The sequence below is a fragment of the Salvia hispanica genome, chromosome 6 (genome assembly GCF_023119035.1).
Source record: "Salvia hispanica cultivar TCC Black 2014 chromosome 6, UniMelb_Shisp_WGS_1.0, whole genome shotgun sequence".
Classification (NCBI taxonomy): domain Eukaryota; kingdom Viridiplantae; phylum Streptophyta; class Magnoliopsida; order Lamiales; family Lamiaceae; genus Salvia; species Salvia hispanica.
The window spans coordinates 38,310,119-38,329,902 of NC_062970.1; the positions used below are offsets into that span (position 1 = coordinate 38,310,119).

A 19,784-nucleotide genomic window follows, 5' to 3' on the forward strand; every position below is an offset into this window, starting at 1 on the left:
AGACTGAGAATAAGCATGAGAAATGAGAATCATGACCAAAGATAAGACGGGTGAGATAAGGTCAAAGATAAGCTTTTTGGATTGTATAGAGATTGTGATGGAAATAAACTGATCATGAATTCATGATCACGATCACGAATTAGAGAATTTAACACAGTGATAATGCAATTGTCGCCCAATTCTTATAAAACAGAGTACCCAATCGAATTATAATAGAGGAAAACACACACACCCGGGATTGTTTGAAATCATCGGCGAGCGAAGATTGATCGACGCCGTCATCGGTTTTGGTGGCGCTGCCGCTGGAAAGGGAAATTCTAGCCGGGGTTAATAAATTAGGTCGCTTGGTCCAGAGATTGGTGAAATTAATCGTGAGGGGTTTGTGAGAAGCGTTGTCGGAGGAGATGGAGAGAAACGCAAAGCCGCCTGAAGCTGATAATCCGACCAAAACAGGCATTGCGCAAAAATGGAGAAGGTTTGTTTCTGTGGTTTTGATTTGGTTTGGGATTTGGGATGATGCAGTGGAAATAGATGCGATTCATCGACGTGTCTTCTTCACATCCTTACTCGGTTGAAGAAGATTAGTTTCATTTCATTTTCACTTACAAAAACAAGATTTGCTAGAAAGCAATCATCTTTATATCAACACAATAATCGAATTGCTAATATAAAAATCATACTTCTATAGAGATATAAATGGATGTATTTAGGTAAAAAACTATACTTCTATATACAATCTACCGACCCCACCGTCAGCTCATAGTAACGCGTAAAGTTTCATTAATCTAACTTCGAGAATCATTTCATTATTCTAAGTTTCTAACATCGACCATTTTCTTTCTATTACGGGATTACAAGGACTTTGTCATGTTGAGAGTATCTTATAAAATTGAAGTTTAGATAACGATTAAATCATTTTCTTGGCGAATCTTATTTTTGCTCTAGTTGTTTAGTATATTAACATTTATTCATATTATTTGGAATTTTCCTATCACTCAAAATGAGGCGTATTGAGTGATAGTAACTTTATATGTTTCTAATTGTGTAATTAGATCAATAATAAACCGATTCGTATCGAATAATTACAAAATTTATGAAGTAGAATTTTAAATGGAAGAAAACGTAGTAGTAACTTATTTCGATATAGGTAGAGAACTTTTAGTATTTTTATTATTCCTGTATTAGTATATTTTTTTATTTCAACATATTTTTCCTTTGATACACTTCAATAGTGAGTTTTTACGCAAGACAAAGATTGGAAGACGACATCAAAAGGTAAAAAAATGCACCCTTGGATCCAACCGAGACATATGACTTTGACAAATCGACGATAATCTTTTCAACCAATGAGTTCCGTTTCTTAAATCTGTCGGCGTAGCTTAAGCATGTCGTTAGCTCTATCGAAATAAATTGAGAAAACTGTCATCACCTTGATATATCAATCAAACCAAATACCTTAACGTCGCTAAGGAGTGGCTTTGAGATCTCAACTTTACTACTCTCTCCGTCCCGATTAAGAGTCACACTTTTCCATTTCGTCCTGTCTCAATTAAGAGTCACACTTTATTTTTACCATAAATGGTAAGAGGTCTACATTCCACTAAATCATTTCATTCACATTCTATTATAAAACCAATATTAAAAAGTTGGTTTACATTCCACTAACTTTTTCAACCAACTTTCTTTACAATTTTAAACCTCCGACTCACAAAAGTATTTAATCGGGACTGGGGAGTAATATTTTATTCTTATAATATAAAAGTTTACGACAGAGGCTATAGTCTTACGTCACGCTCTTTTTAACTGTCGATTAGATTGAAGAGACCCAATCTAGATCGGCCCAAGTTCTGTATTACCCGGTCCATGTCTGGCCCAATTGATTAAATAGGGTGGCTGAATTTCATCACTCTTTGGAAGATAATTCTGTTAATAAAGTCCATTTATGCAATTATACATTTATACTCCATATCTAAAATAAATCATCAATTTACTATTCTACTTTGATTTTTTTTTTAATCATATTTTGACGTATTCTTCACAATTCTTTAGATAGGGTAGGACTGGATTGGTAGTATTATAGTTTTGTAGAAATGTAACGCAAATTTTCTATGTGAACAAAAACACTAAGTACAAATAAAAAAAAAAGTAAGCTATAGTAATATTTATTCTGTTCAATGCTATCAATTAAAGAAAAAATATTCCCGTGAAATATGATTACACTCTATTATGTATGTTCACATATATACACATTAAAACTAAATATTACGTACTATATAATGAACAGTTTCATAGTTTAATTGCAGCAATTATTTTTTCAGTTGATGGAAAGATAATAGGAGATTTAAGTCATAACGTTTAATGCGTATACATATTATATATGGCCGGTGTATATTGGTTATGCAGTGTGTTATATATGGAATACTCATAATTTCCATATTAAAAATCTTGACAATTAGCATACGTGGAGGTGTAATTTTCAGCTGGAAGTGAGCTATGTATATTTCATTTATCAATATAATATAGACGAGACACACCACATCATTATTCCACCTGGTATATCTAGACTAGGATTTTTTCTCGTAGGAAATAACTATAGACTGCAGTTTTAGTAATTAATTGATCTGCAATTAAGATCCATCTATAATCTATAATCTATAATTATCTAAAGTGGCAATTGTAAAGAAATTAACAAAAATGTCATTGAAAAGTTATTTGAACGGGAAAATCATTCATAGGCCAAATAATTACTCTACAAGTTATGGTCGTTTAGATATATTGCATCAAATTGTTGAAATCTTTATTTTATTTATTTTGAGATCTCGATACATATATATTGCATGATCATTATCACAAGAAAATCACTATTTTAAACAAATTACTACCTCCACACTCGAAAATTTGTCCCATTTTTTCATTTCCATCCATCCCTTAAAATTTGTTCCATTTCACTTTTATCATTTTCTGAAGAAACCCAATATTCCTTTAACTTATTCCTACTCACATTTTATTATAAAACTAATATATAAAGTAACCCACAATTCACAAACTTTTTCAACTCACTTTCCATTACATTTCTTAAAACTGGCTTGATCAAATTGAGACAAATGGGGATGGAGTTAGTTAATAAAAACTAGAAAGCTAATAACTCCATTTTTAATAGCCAAGATAAAAATATGACAAGAGAGGAATCTTCATGTCAAATGTGATGTTATGAGCACTCGTTTCATAGCCCAAATTAAATATAACAAGATATGTAACATTAAAAAGAAATAAGGCTAGAATCAATATTGTGAACAAGTCACTTTTTATGTTTTGTTTGGTGGATAAGATAGTTCTCGAGATTGTGTCATAGGCATGAAGTTGAAAGATGAAATTGTTCTTATTGCCAAAATGTAGTGCTCCCTATATCTTGGGATTGAAAGATTAGAGATATAGTTGGTTATTAAGTTAGCTTTATTAATAATTTGTTAATTAATTTTGCCAAAAAAATTAACACAAAAAAATGATAAAACCCGGGATAAGAAATCGACACCAAATTAACACTAAAATATTAAGCAATAACATAGATCAAGAAATATTAATAAAAAATCACTAAATATTTGAGCAATATATAGAAGAGCCTCTTATCTTTAATTTAATCATCAAATCTTAAAGTATATATTAAGGAACAATAACAAAAAAATCCCCTCACACACTAACATGTATACAACCAATAAATACGGACAAAGCAAACGATTTATTAGGAGAGATGTAGATAAAACAATGAAGAATATGTATACAGATGAAGATGAGTACAATTCTCTCAAATCTCAATCTTAATACAATGAGTGTGTCAATAGGAAGAAAAATACTACATACTACTAATAAACTATATAAATAGGAAAATGTAATTAAAGTACTACTAATAAAAAGAAAAAATAGTTAAATGTAATAATGATAATTTACTTTTTTTTAAAAAATGAAAATATGACATATTTTGTAAATAAAAGTGATATCTTATGGTGATCTCGAGGTTACGGTTCAAACTCCACTCATCTGGAGACTTTCACTTTATTCTCGCAAACCCGGTTGAACAGATTAGTCGGATTCATTAATCGCTTGTTCGTACACATGTGGTCAAACAAAAAAAGTGACATCTTCTTATCTAGAATAGATCTCTAGAGGTGTCCATTAGATCTAAGTGTATAGAAATCAATGATGGGTCGGAGGAGCACAACCTGAGGCTGTGTCACGTAAGGATCCATTTCCGTGTCCATTTAGAGTGAAGTGCTATTTGCAATTCAATTTTTTGGAAATTTTCGAATTGGATGTCCGACTTTTTAGTTCGAGTACCATGGCTTTCCGATTTGACAAGCCCTAGCTAAGATGGCTCTGTATATAACCACCTAGGTTCCTATTATCCTTTTGTTTAGGTTTGAGAAATATCATTCTAACCAATTCCTATTTATCACTAATAGCGTTTTTAGTAGTAATCAACACACATTTTTACAATCACACTTTTTTTGTTTGTTCTTTGTTCAACCTCGATGTAGTACTTCTTTATGTTGCCCTATGTTTGTAATAGTAACGTAAAGTCATCATGCAAGCGAACTGACAACGATAGCTTACGTTAAATGATTTTATGTCTTATGGCACTTCTACTCATCGATACTTCTTTCGAAATTCGAACCTTCAACATGGATAAACGTTCTACCAACTCAACTAAACTTCTGCCTTTTTTTTGAAAATAACTATAAAATACTAACTATTTAAATTTATTATAATTTTCATACTAAAAATTCTTACCTTATACAATTTATAACAAAATACCATTGTGTAGATTGATGATATGAATTGAATGGAGTTAATGGCAGCCCCTCAGAATTTACCCATTGCACCTTCAATTACGTTTCATTGCTCATTCGATTTCACAGACAACACACCCTTGACTCCATTTTCTCCCTCTCTTCTTCCGGCGTGACCCCTCTGCCTCTCCCTCCCTCTCTTCGCCCCCTCCCTATCGCCTTTGGGGTCCGCCCAACCGCAAAAACCCTCATCTAAAAACCCCCAATTTCCCTCAATTTTCCCGGATTCCCCTCCGATTTCGCATTCCCCAACCTAACATTACCCCAATTGCTTCATCAATGGCCGCCGGAGCTAGCTCAAACCGAGCCAGAGGGAATCGAGGGAGTCCGGATGACGTGGCTGAATTGGCCGCGATCGAAGGTGGAGGCGTCCAAGTGCGGGATCCCAATCGCCCCCTCAATCCAGCCGATCCGCCCCCAGGGATCTGCAGTCCCCCCTACGCGCCCCCGTGCAAGCCCGGCTCCCCCTTTAAAAACCCCCTTCTGCCGGTTGATTTCAGCCCATATGGATCGCCCTTCTGTTTTCAGGGGAACCATTCCCGCATTTTTACTCGATACAACAATTTGGCTGAATTGCCCCCATTTTCCCTGGGTTGAGTATTGATCCAGAATCCAAAGATTTAAACCCCCGGGCCCCTTCTCCGATTTTTTTGTTTTCTGGATACGTGCATGATCGAGGGGATTTGGGATTTTGCCAAATCGCGCTAACGGGGTTGGGAGCCCCCGGAAAATGCTAGGGGTTGGGTTTTATCAGGCAGCAGGTGCAGGTGCACAATTTGGGGGTTTGGAAATGTCGGTTTATGTGTTTAGGGATCAAGGACATAAAAGATCAGGTTTACAATTAGGCCTTTGTCCGGGTAGGGGGCCTGGTCCGGTGCAAAGGGTTTGGGGTGGCCCGAGCCCTGTGGCTGGAGCGGGGCCCCCGGGATCAACAGATTTTTGTTCCCCCTCCGAATGCGCCACATTGATTCAGTAATATTTTTCCCTGTATTGATATTAAGTTTTTTTGGTTTTTGGGAAAAATTTTGCCATGAGTTTTAAAAAAATTTTTTTTCAGGGTTTTGGTTTTGTTTGAAATTTTTTTGGTTTTTTTTGAGTTTTTAAGATAATGGCCATGCCCGGAAAGGGCATTGGGTGACGGGTTGCTTAGTTGCCATGGACTTTAGGGGCATCAACTCGGGGGCGGGCAAGGTTTATTTTATTAGGATCCAGAAGGTCCTGGACGGAAGTTTAATTTTTTTCCCAAAAATAGCTTTCCAAAAAAAATTTTTACAAAAAAGTGGAATTTGGGAAAATTTAGCAATAACAATGTTCTTTGCTTGAAAGATTGTCTCAAAAGATCTTCTGATCCAGTCCGTTCAAAAAAGATCTTGACAAGGAGACACCCTTTCTTTAAAAAGAGTCCATTTTACGATAATTTGGGAAAAACAGTTTTTATCAAGGCATGTGGGGGAGTTTTTTCTTCCATGGGTTTGTGGTCTCAACTTGACTTTGTGTGCCTTTAAGAGGGGTTATTTTGTTTTCATTATAAATTTTCTGAAACATTCCATTTTAAGTGGATTAAAGGTCTATGGAGTTTAAAAATTGCAAATTTTTTTTTCGAACCCCAATTTTTCCAAATGATTTTTTGAAAAGAACATTTTTGGGGGGCCTAAAACAATCTCTATTTTACCACCCCTGTTCCTTGTATGGATTCTACATAAATCTCAATTTTTAACCCCCCCAAAAAAATACAACAGAAATTGTTTTTAGCCCCATTACTCCTTTTCAACCTTATGATAAATAAACAAATTTTTATTTTAAATCTGACCCATTTTACTTTCTTGATTTTTTGGTTTTTGATTAACCTTTTAAATTCCATTTCAACCAATTCCGGAAATGTTACTTAAAAGAAATCACAACCCGGTTTGGGGTTGCTGAAATGAAAAGGGATGAAAAACTGGTGGACTTGCGTTTTTGAAAATTTTTGGGCCCCTCTGTTTTGGATTTCCCCAAACGATTTTGAAGTTGGAGAGCATCTTCTTGCATTCAAGTAAGTGGGGTAGGTTAGAAAGGTTTTTCCAGTTCATGTTACAAAACAAAGGAGGGTGACTATCTTTTTTTTAATTAAAAATTTGCATTTTTATTTTATAAAATTATCGTTTTTGGTTGTTTCTAGCTTGACCCAAATTTTTTAGGGTCTTCCCCATTTTCTGTATGCGCAGGATTTAGTTCAAGGATTTGATCAAGAGGTTGCCGCTGTAGTAATGGCTAGACTAGCTTCTTATAAAATGGAAATGGAGGTAGTACATGTCTTATATCTTTGGCCTAAGAGTAAACCTGGATAATGGGTTTCTTCCACTAGGGCATTTGAAAAGTGAAATGTGTGAAATTTGTGTTATTTCTGCCTAATATTACTCCCTCTGCCCCAAGATATTTGATTGACTTCTTTTTTGCACTCGTTTTGAAAAAATTGCAATAAATAGTTAGAGTGGATAAATAGTAACGTAAAAGCGAGAATAATGTAGATAAGATGCTTCTCTACATTATTCTCGCTTTTACGTTACTATTTATCCACTCTAACTATTTATTGCAATTTTTTCAAAACGAGTGCAAAAAAAGAAGTCAATCAAATATCTTGGGGCAGAGGGAGTATTACTTAACCGATAAGATGAAATGTGTGAAATTTGTGACAGATTGCTATTAAGAAAACAAATGGTTGTATTTTAGAGCAAAATAGCTTTGACAAAATGTCAACAGACTTACTAAGATGGACAGAAGATAATAATTGGGTTACCAAATATCATACATATGACTTTTATACAATTAATGAACACTATGTATAATATTCAGTTCTTGGTTAGTAAATCTAGTTTGGTTTTATTATGAAATACCAACCCTTTGGTGATACATCCTTTTGATTACTTTTCCGATAATAATAATGTTTATATATGAACTTATTTAGAACTGAATCTAGTTTGTCAAGGGTAGAAAGAATAAACAATCAATCAAATTGGTGTTATAGAGGTTGATTTGATTCATATACTTTAATTGGTGAACATGTTTCAGGAAGGTTTTGATGCGACAAGATGGTTAGATAGGAATCTGATACGCCTGTGTTCCAAATTTGGGGAATACCGCAAAGAGGATCCGGCGTCATTCACTTTAAACTCCTATTTTTCGTTGTTTCCTCAGTTCATGTTTAATCTACGACGGTCACAATTTGTACAGGTCATATGGTGCTCTCAGTGTTCAAGTTTCTTCTATAATTTTTTTAATATTTTGTTATAGTTTTTAATCACTCTAGTTTTCCCTCTCTCTAGGTGTTCAACAATAGTCCGGATGAGACAGCCTATTTCCGCATTTTGTTGAATCGTGAGACTATAAGCAATGCTGTGGTCATGATTCAACCATCATTGATATCATACGGCTTTGATTCACTTCCTGGACCAGCTTTGCTTGATGTTCAGTCCATTGCAGCGGATCGTATTCTCCTGCTGGACTCTTATTTTAGTGTTGTTATCTTTCATGGAATGACTATTGCCCAGTGGAGGAATATGGGCTACCAGAACCAGCCAGAAAATCAGGTATGTTTTATAAATTCTGCTCTTCCTGTTTGGTCAATGTTGTTACATTGAAACTCTTTAGATAGAGAGCTTTAGTGTGGGTAAAATGACACTGAACACATAGAAGGGAAATCTTTTGGGAAACTGCATATTAGCTTATAATAGCTAATAAGCTTCTTTTGCTACGCAAACCAATTTTAATTCACGAGAGCATAGGAGTATGCTCGAACTTTCTGGAATTTTGATGTATTTCTCTAATTTATGAACTGGTCACTGATCTTCAAGTTCCTTTTCATGGAGTATTATTATGGCTAATAATGTGTATCGAGAAGATATCTTATCTATTCCATCCTGTTCTAAGAGCTCTTGGTCTTTTGTATTGTAACAATTGCAATTCCTACTCTAGGTGTTTGTTCATGCAGTTGTTTTCTTGTTCTTCCTGTTCCATTCCATAATTTTACGGGTCATAGCTTCATCTTTGCTGCACTACATTAGGGTGATACTGTGTTTCCACGCACATGAGAATTTTCATCTGATAAGCCTTCCTGCATTCCTAGGGTTTTGCTATGTTGTTACAAGCTCCGCAGGAGGATTCTCAATTAATTATCCGTGACCGTTTTCCTGTACCAAGGCTCGTGGTCTGTGATCAGCACGGTTCTCAGGTACTTAACCCCATGACATTATTTATTCTACATTTCATGTCTCAAATGTGTGTTTATGTAACTTATGTGAAACTTTGTTTTTTATTGATTCGTCTTTAAACGTGTGGAAAATGTTTGCCACAGGCAAGGTTTTTACTGGCAAAGTTGAATCCTTCAGCTACCTACAGCAATGCACAAGATATGATGCACCCGGGCTCAGATGTCATCTTCACTGATGACGTGAGTCTACAAGTTTTCATTGAACACCTTCAAAGGCTCGCAGTCCAAGCTTCTTAACAATGTTATACGAGTGAATTATGCTATGCCTCTTCTGGGTGTTCCTGTCTGAAACTATGCCTTATTGTCGTCCAATTGCGAGAATGAGGTTAGACCCTCACTGTTTGAACGATGAGTAGTTGTTGCTATTCCTTTTGGGCTCGAGTGGTCTCTTGCTTCATTGGTTCTGTGGTGCTCGCAGAATTTGTAACTTAATTAGTTATTGGATAAACTTCAGGGTATAGTTGTAAGTTAAAAAAATGACATTTTTGTGTTTGACCTAAGTTTCAGAATTATATATTGGTAGCCCCACCCCTACTTGAAATTTTTGTATTGAATTTGAGGATGTAATCTTGATGGAGGGTTTTTCTCATTTCTATTTGGAAGAGAGTGATTGTAATAATTTTTTGGTTTTACATGCTCTATTTTGATTTCTTGCTACGTTGCTGAGAATTAGGGAGTAGTGAAAGTATATGGAGATTCGGATATGTAGCGCTCACACTTTGGAAAACTAGAATAGACTTCAATGGATTCAGCATTCAGATTTTATATCAAATTAAGAACCGATTTGAAAATCCGAATTTTGAGAGAATATAAATTTAAATTGATTTAAAACATCTGCAAATTCTTATATCCAAAAAACATTACTTTTCATAATTCATAAAATAAATTATAAACATAAATTAGCCTCTGAATGAAACGCTAGTAAAATTTACGAAGCTCAATTTTCGCAGAGTTGATAAAAAGGTCATGTTTTAGATCTTTTTGAACAAACACTACAAAGTTTCAAAATAGCGTTACCAGAAACCAAAGAGGAGAGTTGTAATTCTTCAATTTTCTACTATTGGGTATAAGATTTGAAATGCACTTCATATTTAGCCCCAACAAAGGTTAATCCAGTAGCAACCTAAATAAATTGTCATCTCATATTTTCATATGAGAAGAGAGGTTCAAAAAGTGTGTTAAATAAGTTTAGCCCCGACCAAGGATAGTTCAAATAAAGGGAATTTGTCCATTACAAACATGTAGTAGTACTACTCCATTTTTGTAGAAATCCTCTAAGTTTAAATCTAATTCATTTTGCATGGATTCGGTAATGCGACGTGGTATTGGTTAATTGCATCCAACATTTTTTCATTTTATTAAATAAAGGAGCAGCTCACAATTGACCACAAATTAAAATTTAATGCAAGTAGATTTATGAGCAAAACATTTTAAATTGGTGGTTGCATACATGGCAGAATGAAGGACTACTAGTATTTAGGAACGAGTTCAGAATTTGATATTTGTTCGAATTTATTCGAAGCTTTGAATTTCTAAAAAATTCAAACTTATTCGAAATATACGAACATCCAACTTTCAAATCTCACCCATTCGAAAACTGACAAAAACAACTTCCCAATAAATATCCAAAAGTCAAATTCAAAAATGTAAATATTTATATAATTTGATTATTTGTAAATTCGAACGGCTCTGGACAATATTATCACACCAAAAAAAAAAAAAAAAAAAATACCCGATCAATTATCAATCAGAAATTTGGCCTCCCATCAGTCATGCACTGCTCACCTTTATGTCATCCATATTATTATTAAAATCACAAACTCTAGTCTTGAGTATTATTTGCCCTCCAAGTCACTAATTAAGATAAAACTCTAGTCTTGAGTATTATTTGCCCTCCATGTCACTATCTTAAAGTTATTAGTCGTATTTTTCAGAACATCTTGCGTTATTTTAGTCATTTTCTTTTATAATAAAAAACTTTTATTTTCTCTTAAACACTAGTACTCCTATTATTTCAAAATAACATAAGATATAATCATAGAAGTAAATAGTACATGTCACACGTAGGGATGTCAATCTAGCCCGAAGCCCGCGGGTCGACTCAAATAACCCGGTAAAATCATAGGGTTAGGGCCGGAAAATTGTAACCCAAATACATAACCGGACTACACGGGCTGACTCGTTTGGGTCGGCGGGTTATGCGGGCTGGCCCGGGTGGGTTGGGGGTTAGCCCATGGGTTGAGCATTTAAAAAAAATATTATCAAATTTTGGGTTTATAAACTTATATATATGAAATATATATGGCATATGAACCTATATATGGTAATTATATCTTCTTTCTCAAATTAAAAGTTAGGGTTAAATGAAATATAGAGTATATTAATATCATAATATGTACTCGTATAATCATATTAAAGTCCATAGAAATTATTTTTTGACATACTTATTATCTATACTATATTTTTTAATTTCGTAGAATTTATTTTTCGGGTAAACAATTAAGAACGTTGTTTAACTCCTTTTGAAATGCATGATTTCCATTTAATTGTCATTTAATTGTATTCATATTCACACGTGCTATTGAGCAATATGTTTATGTATTTTGTTTCAATTTTCAATAGCTATTATTTTTCTTCTCTTGATCACTTTGATAATACTTCACTTTACGACAATCTGTTTTTTTTTATAAATTAGAATATTGTATTGGATAGAAAGTAACAAATAATATCACTTCTGACCCGAATAGTCCGTAGGTTAGCTCGAAACCCGAAGAGTTAGGGTTAAGGCCAAAAATTTATAACCAGAAAAATCCACAGCCCGAATAACCCGCATCCAAATAGCCCGATAAACCGAATGGGTTGGCCCGAACCCGAGTGGGTTAGCCCAATTGACATCCCTAGTCACACGTATCATTTTCAATAAATAATTAGTGTTTGGTATAGAATCCCTCTTTAAATATCATAGAAGTTGTTTTCCACCTTCAGCTGATCAAAGTGAAGCAATGGAGGAAGATCGACCTATGAAGAAAATGGCGGAGGCCTTCAAATAATTGTGCAACAGATTAAATGAGTTTCCCGAAGGCGAAGAAGCTCGCCTCGAACTCGCTCCGTTTGCTAACGCCTGCTCTCTCGTCTCTCCTCTCATCCGATGTCTCGGCGGCGCTTTCTTATTCGCTGATATCGATTATGTTTCCAAAGTAATTCATTTTTAACTCTAGCTTGTTTTTGTGAATTTAGTCTAACTGTCATTACAAGTTTTCAGTTTACTGATCAGTCTAAATTTACCAAAATTGCAATTGTTTATTGCCGTGTCTGTGTGCATTATTTGTGATCCTAAATATTTTGTATTAGCTGTTTTGATTGTGCCATAATCTTCTCTGGTTTTGTAACAGTATACTAGTATATGTTGGTAAGTTTTGCAATTTCGGTCATGTCATAGTGCATGATGGAGTATATTAACTTTGCTCCATCATCATAAGTACTTCGTTACAGATGTAAGGTTTGACCTATATATATCTTGGTATGTGGTACGTTTTTGCTCCATAATCATATGTCCTTGAAGCTAGTCGTTGATTCGCGATATATATAGGACTATGAGAGGCGATGTATGATTGGTGTTCGACACGGTTGCCTGATTTCTTGTACGATTCATTTCAGGTGATGGATCTTGCGGAGGCTTCAAAATCAGTATCTGTGCTGCCGGTGATGATAGATAACGATGTTAGATCTGATTGTGTGCGCACGGTCAGGAGTAACACGAGAAATCTTTTGAGATTGAAGCGTGTACTTGAGATGATGAAGGAAGATATTGTTTGAGCAAATCCTTTCTTCCGAGTATGTTAGTTGTTTCATGTTGTTTGTTCTGTACTTTCCATGTTGCAATTAACAGAGTAGAAAACGATCCTTTGGTGTAACGATGATATTGATTTTTTCATTGATAACTTATCTTGTAATGCTTCAAACCTTGTTGTCTGTAGGGGAAATTCCTTAAAGGATCCAGCTTTAGAAGCTCACTCAGCCTTTACTTCGTAGTTCGTACCATGGATTTGTCATTAGAAAAGACGTGACTGCAGGAATGTTTGATGCCATTCCCACCAAGGCAGAGATGTTAAACAAATTCAATGAAGATGGTGAGTTCTATTATGCCTACTACTTAATTAATTTGAGTATATGTTTGAATTAAACATGAACTGATAGAATCAATTATAAACTATTTTCCTCTTTCAGAAACTTCATCAAGAATTCTGATGCAGAACTTCATATCCTCGGCAGCTCAAGTCAGCGAGTATATCGAACAACTCCTCATCTCGAGAGGATTAGGAACTGAATGGTGAAATTGGAGGGATTAATTAGTGTATTCCCCAACATCTGATACTACTATGTTTGTATTTTACTGATTTTACTGCACTTGTATATTCAATAAGTCAAATCATACCAGAACTTACTAAGTTGTACTGTATTGGATATAGTATTAAAACTATGGGGAACATTGCATATTTGCAGTATTTTGTGAAAATGACTTTGTTAGGTTTGAGTTACTTTTGCACTAATTTGATTCATTTTTGCCCCTTTTCATTCTTTTTGCCTTAAAGCACATTTTAGACAATTTAACTTCTCTTTTGTATTTCTCTCTATTTTCATCATTATTAATATTGTCTCCTTTTGAGTTCTCCCTTCTCTTTATTCCACATACATATACGTGAGCCTGTGTTTTAACAAGAGAAACAAAATTGATCCTATTATTCCCATGAGAAGGAAATCGGAAGTATCCATCCAAAAAGATAAGTACTAGTAGTAATAAATTGATCACTTGTCAATTTTTAGTTAAATTAATTGCAGTGTATTTATGAATATTGCAAATGATTTATTCTTTATGTTACGAGCATATCTACATTTGATATGTAGTATAAAATATATTTCCTTAAGTCGAATTATACTTACATTACAATTATAAAATACAATGAGAACAAAATGTTCGGCTACTTACAATTAATCATTCATGTCAGTAATTTTATATGTGTATGCAACACATTAATAAATTCTGAAATGTAGCAAAGTAGAGTTTTTCGCCTTTCGCTATAAAATGAAATAATAAAAAAAAAATATCAAAGTTATGATAAAATTGAATATTTCTAAAAGTTGCAAAACTAACTAGAATTTGATCAAGCATCATACTCCCTCCGTCCGTTAAAGATAGTCTCATTTTTCTATTTTAAGGCGTCCACGAAAAATAGTCTTATTTCCAAAAATGGAAAGTTGTTCTTATGCTTTACCCACTTTTTCTCCTCTCTTTTATATTTTATTTACTTTTTCTCCTTCTTTTTTATTTTATCAATTTCTTATTAAAGTTTGTATCGTCCATTTATGTACCTATATTTTTTGGACAGAGAAAGTAATATTTTTTTTTGATTTGCCATTTTTAATCAATACTATTGCTCTCGATGGTTTTATAGAGTAAATATTTTAGTAAAACTGTTTTAACTATTTTTTATATCTCGTAGTAAAAATCCAACCGCGTCACGAATAAAGTCAGCTTTGTCACATTCTTCTCTATAAAAACGTTAAGTTTTCATAATTTTAAAAAAATTATAAGTAAATATTTTTATCTTCATTAAAAATTTATAAATTCATCAAATAATTTCAATCCATGTATCAAAATAAACATATTATTTTGCTTATAACATTATTTTTTCCCTATCTAATCTAATCTTCAGAATTAAACACTTCTAATAGAATATCTATAATGTTTTCAACCAAACATTACATTATTTCACACAATTAAATGATGGATTAAAATCTAACTCATTTTGTACAGATTCGGTGTTAAATAGAATGTCGAGGCTTCAGAAAGCGACATGCTATTTGCTTGCAAGTAACAGTTTTCATTTTAAATAAAGTAGATGGAACTTCTTTTTTGGTCCACGAACTTTGCCAAAGTATCATTTTAGGTTCGTGAACTTTGAAAATATCATTTGAGGTCCATCAACTATGGGATAATATCATTTGAAGTACTCTTTTACTATTTACAAGTTTTTCTAGACGAAAATACCCTCAATACCTTAAAGGATATATATTTTTAATAAACTTATCATATACTCATATTTTTTATAAATATCTTTACAATATATTTTTGACGATTTTTCTAAATATAATTTGACCTTCAATATTATCACTTAATTTTGTGACATGCAAGTTAAATTGCTTCTTCAATTATTTATATTAAAGAATTTTAAAATTGAATATAGAACTTCTTTAATAATATAAAAATTGAATAAGGATTATTTCTTGCATGTCACAATATTAAGTGATAATATTGAAGGTCAAATTATATTTACAAAATTCATCAAAAATATATAGTAAAGATATTTATAAAAAATATGAGTATATCATAAGTTTATTAAAAATATATACCCATAAAAATATTGAGGGTATCTTCGTCCAAAAAACTTGTAAATAGTAAAAGAGTACTTCAAATGATATTATCCCATAGTTGATAGACCTCAAATGATATTTTCAAAGTTCACGGACCTTTAAAATGATACTTTGGCAAAATTCGAAATGGACCAAAAATGATGTTTTCCTCTTTAAATAAAATACATAGTTCACTGTTGACGACACAATTTGATGCAAATAGACTTATAAGCAAAACATTTTAAATTGGTCGTTGCTTTTCGTTGTACCTAGGCCTTTCACCAGGGCATATTTTGATGGTTTAATGAAAATTCACCAGGGAATGAATTAGAACTAGTATTATTTTTATGGTTAAATGAAAATTCGAACCTGAGACCTTTGGCTTGGACTTAGGCATTATTACTAGGGATGTCAATCTAGTCAGAAACCCGCGGGCTGACCCGAATAATTCGATAAAATCATAGGATTAGGGCCGAAAAATCGCAACCCGGATACATAATAGGGCTACACGGGCTAACCCGTTCGGGTCAGCAGGTTATGCGGGCTGGTCGGGGTGGGTTGCGGGTTAGCCCATGGGTTTAGCATTTAAAATAAAAATATAATTAAAATTTTGGGTTATATACTTATATGAAGTATATATGGTAATTACAATATTAAAAGCAACATTGATATGAAGTGTATATGGTAATTACAATATTAAAAGCAACATTGATATGAAGTATATATATTACTCCCTCCGTCCCCTATTAAGAGTCACACTTTTCCATTTCGGTCCGTCCCCAATTAAGAGTCACACTTCATTTTTACCATAAATAGTAAGTATGTCCCACATTTCACTAACTCAATTCACTCATATTTTATTATAAAACTAATATAAAAAAATGGGTCCCACATTCCACTAACTTTTTCAATCCATTTTTTTTTTACATTTCTTAAAACCCGTGCCCGGTCAAAGTGTGACTCCTACTGGGGAACGGAGGGAGTAATTATGTATTCTCTCTCAAATTGAAAGTTAGGGTCATATGGATTATAGATGTTATTGATATTTACTCATATTAAATGCCGCATTACGTCTTTCCTCTCGAAAAGAATGATCCGGTCGAAGCTTCAAAAGTTATTGATGTAGAAGAATGTCATTCAACTTTATAGAATTTATTTTTGACACACTACTATCTATACTATCTTTTTTAACTACCTATAATTTATTTTATGGGTATATAATTAAGAATGTCATTCAACTCCTATTAAATGTCTGATTTCCATTTAACTGTAGTCAGATTCACGTGTTCTACTAATTAGCGATATGTTTATGTATATTGTTTCAATTTTCAATTGTTATTATTTTATTTCTCTTTATCACTTTGACAATAGTTTACTATTTGTATGATCTATAGTATTTTTTTATAAGTTAGAATATTGAATTGGATATAAAGTAACACATAAGATCACTTTTGGCCCGAATAGCCCGTGGGTTAGCTCGAAACCCGAAGATCTAGGGTTAGGGCCGAAAATTTATAGCCCGAAAAATTCACAACTCGAATAACTCGCACCAAATAGCCCGACAACCCGAGTGGGTTGGCCCGAACGCGAGCGGGTTAGCCCAATTGATCACATCCCTAATTATTACCTTCTATACCGTTTAGCCAACTCACACATACAAAGGTTCTTTTTTTTTTTAATAACAAGAAGAGGGCGTCGCCCTAAAGTTCAAACAACGCCCCTACATTGGGCACATACGACCGTGGGTAGTCCCCATCCGGTCATTCAACAACAAATTCATCGTCTCACTCGGTGCCTCGTCAAACACCACTAGCCCAGGCTGCATGTTCACACCCAAATTTGCCATAAAGTCTGCAACTTGATTACTTTCCCTAAACACATGAGCAATCTTCACATTCCACACTCTTTGCATGATACCTTTTATATTTCTAGCAAGTGATAAAGCACTTAAATCCGATTTCGTGTCATTAAGCACGTGAACAACTGTCATTTTATCACTTTCCACAAGTATATTTCTAAGCCCCCTTTGCCACGCCAACTTAAGCCCATCATATATTGCCCATAATTCAGTTTGCACTACCGAGCTTCTTCCCAAGTGCCTTGTGTAGCCCAACACCCACTCTCCAGTTGAATCACACAATACCCCTCCTGACGCTGCACGTTCAGAATCGTATTTCACAGCCCCATCACAGTTTAATTTGCACCACCCATCCGGGGGAGCATGCCATTGTACCTGCTTCAACACCTTATTTATCGATTTGGTTAGCTTAAGTTCATTACTATGTACCGATCTCGCCCAAGCTCTACATTGTGCCATTGTAGCGTACGATGACACAAGATCTCCTTGGAACACTAGCTGATTTCTATTTTTCCATAACCTCCAACAAATCATACCAAAAATAGTGCTCCAGCATATCTCACCATCAATCTCATAACATTTCAAATTATCCATCAACCAATTATCCAAATTCATTGTAAGAAATTGATTTAATTTACCTCGAGGGACGATAGATTCCCACACTTTAATCGCATTTGGGCACCCTCTAAGAATGTGATTTAGGTTCTCTTGGGCATCTCCACAAGCGATGCAAGCAACATCAGTTGCGCAATGTCGTCGACACCTTTCCACATTAGTCATTAGCCGTTTTTGTAAAACCAACCATAAGAAGTGTCTTATGCGTTGCGGCCCTTTATAATTCCACGCCAATGCCCATTTCTTATCCATATTGTCCCAGGAGTGCTTGCATACAGATTCGTATGCACTAGCCACTGATAGCTTACCATTCTTCTCCCATCTCCAAATACATAAATCAGCCCCAACTTCCTCATATGGAGGTCTAATACCAGCAATTACGACAGCTGCTTCCGACGAGATGAAATGTCTGAACGCGCCCCACTTCCACTCACCATGATCATCCAGCATTTTCTGAGAATTGGAGAGCAGTGAAGATATATAATACAGATTTGTAGCACTCACACTTTGGATAACTAGAAATCGACTTCAATGGAATGAGCATTTGGATTTTGGATCATATTTATGTCTAATCTGAACCGATTTGAAAATCTGAATTTTGAGAGAATATAAATCTAAATTGATTCAAAATAGCTACAAGTTCTTATACCCAAAAAATATTTACTTTTTCATAATTAATAAAGCAAATTATAATTATTTTGATCTTCATAAGAAATTTATAAATTATATCGCAAAATTTCAACCCATCAAAATAAACATAAATTAGCTTATACGTAGTATAATTTTTTCCTATCTAATCGTGTTCTCGAAATTAATCGCTCTTAATAGAATATCTAAAATATTTCCAATCAAACTTTACCTCATTACACTTAATTAAATGATGAAGTACAACTAGAGATGTCAAATGGGCTGGGCCGGCCCAGCCTAGCTCGGGCCCGGCCCGGTATGGCCCGGCCCAGGCCCGGCCCACCAATGAAACAGTGCGGGCTTGGGCTGGGCTCAGTAGATTAATCGGGCTCCAATTGGGCCTTTTTACAAACCCAGGCCCGGCCCAGGCCCAAGCACAGTCAAAGCCCGGCCCAGGCTCAAGCCCAAGCCCGGCCCAGGCCCGGCAGAATATAACTTATGCACTTAATTTTATATTATTAGTTATTTCAATAGAGTTATCTCTGCATACTTATATCAATCTTATGTGTATAAATATATTGCGTGAATATATGTATCATGTACATGAGTGAAGAGTGAATATTATTAATACATAATTACATACCCAATAACCATATCCCGTAGTTAATTTATTATTAGAATGATTATGAAGTATTATATTTGTATATTTGTTTTCTATGATTACATAGATTAGTCATTGACTTTTTTAAAAAAGTGCATCCTAGAATTGATTGTATAACGTGTTATAATAATTTTGATTTGCATAATTATAGAAATTAGTTGTCAATGATTTATCTCAATCAAATATAGTTCCATAAATATAATGATTGATTAGTTATTTAGATGTATATAATATATGTGTATGTATATGAGTATGAAAATTGATTGGATATATGTATTTGTATATTTCATGATAATCATAGATTTTATTAATGAAATTATGTAAAATAATCAATTAATTTAATTACTCAACCTAAATAAAAACTTATAACAAATATATTTCCATTTTGATTTGCATAATACTAATAAATATTAATTGTTAATTGATTTGCATAATTATAGATATTAGTTTTTTATAGATTTATCTCCATTAAAAATAGTTCCATAATTATAGTATTATAATTCTTAAATTTGTGGGTATTTA

At 33.8% G+C, this 19,784-nt stretch overlaps 2 pseudogenes; both read left to right on the forward strand.

Annotated features, from left to right (window-relative positions):
• Positions 1 to 5,123: 5,123 nt before the first annotated feature.
• Positions 5,124 to 9,679, forward strand: LOC125195283 (annotated as a pseudogene).
• Positions 9,680 to 12,092: 2,413 nt separating this feature from the next.
• Positions 12,093 to 13,562, forward strand: LOC125192155 (annotated as a pseudogene).
• The last annotated feature ends 6,222 nt before the right edge of the window (positions 13,563 to 19,784 follow it).